Here is a 6,293-nt window from a genome sequence, read left to right as displayed (position 1 = left end):
CAGCCCAGGGCTCAGCTGACAGATGGACTTGCCCAGCTCAGGCTCATGCAGGATGACTGTGAGACTGACCTTGTTTTTAAATCCCAACTGCCATGGTTTGACCAGCTGCTCAAATAAAAACCCCTCCAGCCAAATCAACCATTAACTTTTGAAGTGAATGGAGCTGAAAATTAGTGTCAAGAGTTTAGAGTAGGGCTGGCCTTGTAAGCACTCCTCTTCTCTTACCTGTTATTCTCTCCTAGTCTCTACTTCAGCTCCCCAAGCATAGATTCTGCTGCTCTGTTTTCTGTGTTTCATAGTATCCCACAAATGGGTTACTCAGGTCATTAGCATTAAGCATTACCTTCTTCCTTCTTTCTTATTGATGGGGAGGGGTTGTGTATATTTGTTCCACTCCTCAATGTGCCTGAGCAGATCAGAAGCTTACTTTCTCTCAGGCACACCAGTCAGAAGGGTATTGAAGATTACAGAGGGAGCGTGAGAAAAGACTGAAGATAAAGACATAGGACGAGGGTTTGGGGATGCAGCTCAGTGGTAGAGCACTTGATTAACATTGTAAAGCCCTGAGTTCCATCCCCAGCACTGCTTAAAAAAAAAAGCCAGGTGCAGTAGCATATGCTTATATTTCCAGCATCCTGCGTGACCAGAGCAGGAGGACTGCAAGTTTGAGCACTGCTTGGGCAACTTAATGATTTAGTAAGACTGTGTCTCAAAATAAGAAAGAAAAAAGGATTGGGGATGCCTCTCAGAGTGAAGGCCTCGGGTTCAATCCTTAGTACTGCAAACAAACAAACAAACAAACAAAAACAATAATAAATGGATGTGAACAAAGCCATCATTAAATCTGTGTATGTTACTGCTGTGGACAATAAAACAAAGATCTCAGTTAAAACATACTCAGAGTCAGAAGGGAAGAGTAATGAATATTTAACTGAAAGTTTAGTTTTTTGGGAACTTGGACTATTCTTAGTAGATTATTTCAGGTGATGCACATGAGAATCCAGTGCATCAGTTACCATTAGTCCCCTTTCATGGATGAGAAAACTGAGGCTCTGAGAATGGTCACAGAGCTCTGATTAAACCCCACGGTTATTTGCTTTCCAAATATTTGCTCTTGCCTGTAATCTGAAATGATGAAGCAAGAGAATCACAAGTTCAGGTTAGACTGGGAAGCCTAGAGAGTTAGCAGGACCCTGTCTCTAAATAAAAACTAAAAAGGGCTAGGGAATGTAACTCAGTGTAAAAGCCCAGCGTTCAATCCCTGGTACTTAAAAAAGGGGGGGGCGTCATTCGAGATAGGATTGCTTTCTGATGTGCCCTATATATGGAAATCTGCTTTGTGGTGGTGGAACCTAGTCAGTATATTTTATGAGTGAAAACTGAGGTCCAAAGAAGTGAGGGGACTCTGTCCCAGAAGTAGTCTGTCCTGGTGCCTATGGTTGCCAGGCCTTGGCTTACTGTAGCTTTAAAAGCTCTGCATGAACCCATGCGTCCACTCTCTCTCCATGAGAAATGGGAACTTCACCATGAGTGAAATGATCGAGCTTTCTCCTCAGGGGAGGGACAGTCACTGGTTTGTTTGTTCAGAGTGCTGAGTCTACCTTGAACCCCATGCTAGTGCTTATCTTACCATCACAGCACACATTGTTTTAGCATCCGCGGCTCCCCACCATTATTTTCGTCTTTCAATTCCTTGAGCCCCAGGTTTTGTAAGGCTAGATAAATAAAACTCAGTGTTTTGTCTGGGGGGAAATAGATGACTTTTGAGAATGGTGTGTATGACACACCCAACCTGTTTATAACATTAGAGCTTGAATTTCCAAATAGCGATTCATTCAGCTTGGAGAGACACAAAAAAACAGAAATGAATTGACTCAACAGTTTGCATGCCTTCAATCTTCATGACAAAAATTGCCTATTATTGAGAGTCTGAACCTTTTCAAAAAATTAGAGACAGCTGGAAGACAGAATTGAAGGGAATGCTCAGGATGAGGGGAAAGCATATTCGTGTTCTGTGCTCTGTACAGAGTGCTACATTTTCTTTATGATTAAGTTTCACTATTTTTTTTGTTTTAATTTGAACAGGGGACCTTGCTGTTACACTTGCAATATAGGCCTGGAACAATTCCAGTTGCTGCCCACCTGGTGGCACCCAGTGACAGTTAGGGCACAGAATGCATGGAGGATGAAGCGTGAGGCCTCTCGCTGGGGTAATCCCCAGTATTACAGACAGCTCAGTAAGGTAAAAATATTCTAGGCAGTCAGACATGGCTGGGCTCTTGAGGGAAAGAGTACAGAAGATGAGAAAACATTACAACTGTGGCTGGAGGCCCATCTGTCCAAGGCCAGGCCTCAAGATAGAGACAGAATGACCAGGCCTACATGCTTCCCTGAGATAAGCAATGAATTGAAAATTATACTGGTAATTGGTATCATTTGGACCAATAAAGTCTAGATAGAATTCAGTCACCCAGGTGAGTGTCCAGAACCTTTTGATCCATCTTTCCTCAAAAGGTCCTTGTTCTTTCCATGTCCCCTTGCTATGTGACCTGCTTCCTATTTGGATGAATATCACCTAAGTGACTATACCTGTAATCCTATTGCTTGATTATAGTTTTGATCCACGTTGTACACACCTCGTGATTTTTGTACCCACATTGTGGTTTTGCTGTATAAAAATTCTTCTGAGAAGTGAGCTCATTGGCAACCCACTTTCGGGTCCCTTCTTATCTCTCAGGAGCTCTCTCTCTCTCTCTCTCTCTCTCTAAATTTTTCCCTACTCTTCACCTCCATTGTTCCTTCTTAGAATTCATTTTTCAGTTTGGGGGAACATAAATCACATGTATCTGACATCTAGCAGGTTGGAAATCATATTATTTTCTCTATATCACCAGGGTCAGCAGCACTTTGGCCCTTGAGGAAGACAAGTAATGAGGAGAGTAGGAAGGTCAGATCAGGAAAGTGTCTTTGTTTTGTTTGTTTGTTTTTTTGTTTTGGTACCGGGGATCGAACTTGGGTCCTTGCGCTTATGAGGCAGGCACGAAACCGCTAAGCTAAATCCCCGGCCCTAGGAAAGTGTCTTTAAATCAGGACAGCAACCTTAATGTCTTACAAATTGGGAAGATGAGCCCATGAGCAAGTAAGTGACTTCTTCCATATAGGGTCTTGCTGTCAACATCAGCACATGAACCCAGGTCTGTGGATTCCCGGCCTGTGCTCTTGCAACTACCTCCTGCTGTCATCTCAGACTCCAGCAAGGCAATGCCTGTCTGGAAGCAACTGCTTAGTATGCAAGCCAGGCTGACCTTTATGCTCTCAGAATCATCAACCTTTTGTTGGAAACCATAGAAGTAATGGTTTGGGAAAATAATGAAAATCATACCACAGTGTAAAGACAACCAAAAGCCCTGCTCAGACTGCAAAGTCCTTTCTACCTTCCAAGTATTGAATCCCAAATATGCATACATACTGCAACTCAGGTTGGTCTTAGCAATAAGGAAATGGAAAACCAAAGTCATGAAAATTCAGCCTGTTTTATTCTTCTTTTGTCTCTTATCCAAAGAAATCTCTTCCCCAAAAGACAAACTCTGGAGCATCTGGGCCTTTGTTTTTCAGTTCCTGAGAGGAAACAGCTTTTGGGAGCAGGAGTGGGGACCTTTTCGAACTGCAAGAGGCCTGCTGAACATCCACCCAATGCCTGAGCCTGATCTCAGGAGAACATGCCTCTTGGGACACACATCAGGATCCTCTGAGCCCTGATCCCTGTGCTGAAACTTGTGTAACACCCTAAACCCTCCCCCATTGCCCCCAAACAGTTTTCTTCCACTTCCAGGAGCCCTGACATATGGTTTCCAGCACAAGAATGTCATCTCTTTGTTCTTCAAGCATGGGGTGGGAAGAGCTTGTAAATGCAAAATCCTCCAGTGAGGTATTGTTTATATTCCCACTAGGGCTTTAGTGACACCTTAGATCTTAGATACTGAATTTTACAGCTCTGCCCTGTCCTCCTTTGACTCTGCAGATGTCAACCTGACTGGCCTTTCCTCTGAAAGTCAGACTGAATGTGTGTGTGTGTGTGTGTGTGTGTGTGTGTGTGTGTTCATAATTTAAAAGAGTGAATCCTGGTTTTCCTTGTACTGCTCACCACCTTCCCCAGCCCTCCTATGGCACTTCCCATGTTTCAATCCCACCAATCTCTCTTACATTAGAAATTCCAGAGTTAGTTGTTAAAGGCTTGAATGAGTGAACCATGGTTCACAAATATTTCCCTAGTGATCCACTGAGTGCCATTACAATTGTGTTATTAAGGTAGGGGGCCATTCTGAGGTACCACAAAGGGAGCCACCTACTGGGCAGGCTAAAGAGATTGACTAGGGGTGGCCAAGAAGTGGGGTCAGCTGAACTTCCGGACCACCCCACCCCATTTGCTTGCCACTCTTTGGCTCACCTCTTTACCTGCCTTCTGAGGAGTAAGTCCTGTCCCACAAGCCTGGGGACACCAGGTGATTTCTTGGGGAAGCTGAGAAGTCTACCTTGTATTTTGCAGCATCTTGTCTTTAGCACAATTTCACCAGTTAACCACAGTATTCCTCAGAGCCTCAGCACAGGTACCTGGAGTGTCTGAAATGCCTGGAGTTCCTGAAAAGTTCACTATCTTTTGCACCTACAACTGGACAAAGGGTCCCACTCTGACCTCAGTGGTTTGCAGGCACATGGAAGTCCAGCCAGGGCTGGGGATTCGAGGGAGCAAATGGGATGGGGCACAGCTATTAAATGGCCTGAGGAGGTTTAAGGTCACTTGGCACACTTAAGCCTAGAGCAGCCGGTAAACAAGAATGACCTCACATTTAGAGTTGCCCAAAGGTTTCAACATTTTATTTTCACAGTAACCTGGTTGGTCCCATTTTACAGAAAATGAAACTGTGGCTCAGGAGGGGCAAGTGACTACTGCAGGGTTGCTCAGCCAGGAAGTGATTATTTTCCAGCACTCCTGACCAGTGCTTGCACTGCTGCTTCAAAGTACAGAGACACCAGGCAAAAGAAGGAGCAGAGCACAGCGAGGGAGATATTGGGAAGTCTGTTTCCTGAGGAGGCTCCCAACCCAGGACTCAGCTCACAGCGTCCCTGCACTACTCTGAAACACTGCTGCCACCCTGTGCCCCTTCTGCAGCAGCAGTTGGGCTGGACAGAGTGAGTACTCAGTCAAGAAAACACCAGTGTCCTGATGTATTCCAAGCTCCCCTGACTAATCACATGAGCACAGTCTGAGCCCTAAGTTCCCAGGGTCCTTGTCCTAAAAAGACTCCCATTCTTTCCCCGTTAACCCCTGCATGCCTGGCCCTGCAGCAGAGCCTTCTGGACAAGAGGGCTTGAGGACATCTATGCCTATTTATTTAAAAGAGCTACTGTTCCTATCAAGAAATTGGTGGATTGTGCCTGGTTTCTTTGGAACAAACCCTAGGGATCTGCTGTGTGACCTTGGGCACGTCCCTACTCCACTCTGGGCCTCAGTTTCCTCTTGTGTCACCTCATGTGGGGACAGATGATTTCACTCCAATTCTGTGTTTAGTTACATGTTGTATCCATCTGTTCAATAAACCCTTGAGAATGAAGTCTCCCCACAGGACTGGGCTAGGCGCAGCAGATTCAGAGAGGAGAGCAGTGAGAATGCTTTGAAAATGCTCAGATTCCCCGCCCTGTAGTGTTTTTTGGGCATGCTTCCTTTTTCATGCTGACTTACCTTTTTCAGAAAATGCCCCCGCTTCCGCTGGAGAATGGAAATTGGCAAAGAGAGAGGGAATAGGTCCAATTTGCGCCTCTGCTATTTTAGGGGCGGTTGAAATTACGAGCCAAAGTGGAGTGATGCGCTCTCTGGAGTGACCTCGGCTCTCCAAGGCAGGAGAAAACACAGGTCCTCTGCTCGTGAAGTGGCTGGAGCTCTTGGGGGAGAGGCATTATTATATAAATTCCAGCTTGCTCCTGATCCTTAGTACCCTGAGTTGCCTGAAGGGGGGAATGGCACTGCCTGCGTGTGCAGCCCGGGCGCTCAGGCCGCCTCTGCAACCGGAGCAAGGAGCGCGCTCCAGCACCACCTGTCCTCGCCGGCATTCCAGAGTAGAGGCCGAATTGGCAGCAAGCCTGCCCGGGTCAGTCGCCGCCTCAGTCCACGCCGGCCCTCCTAGGGGTGTGTCTCACGGATTCAACTCCCGGCAGTTCCTGGACAAGCCCCTAAAGGCTTCTTCCTCCCTGGTGGGAGCCTTGCGCGCCCCGCTCCTCGCGCTGCTGCGCCGAGG

This window comes from Fukomys damarensis, unplaced genomic scaffold (genome assembly GCF_012274545.1).
Source record: "Fukomys damarensis isolate Sample0158 unplaced genomic scaffold, DMR_v1.0_HiC HiC_scaffold_39, whole genome shotgun sequence".
NCBI lineage: Eukaryota > Metazoa > Chordata > Mammalia > Rodentia > Bathyergidae > Fukomys > Fukomys damarensis.
This window is presented reverse-complemented; position numbering follows the sequence as displayed.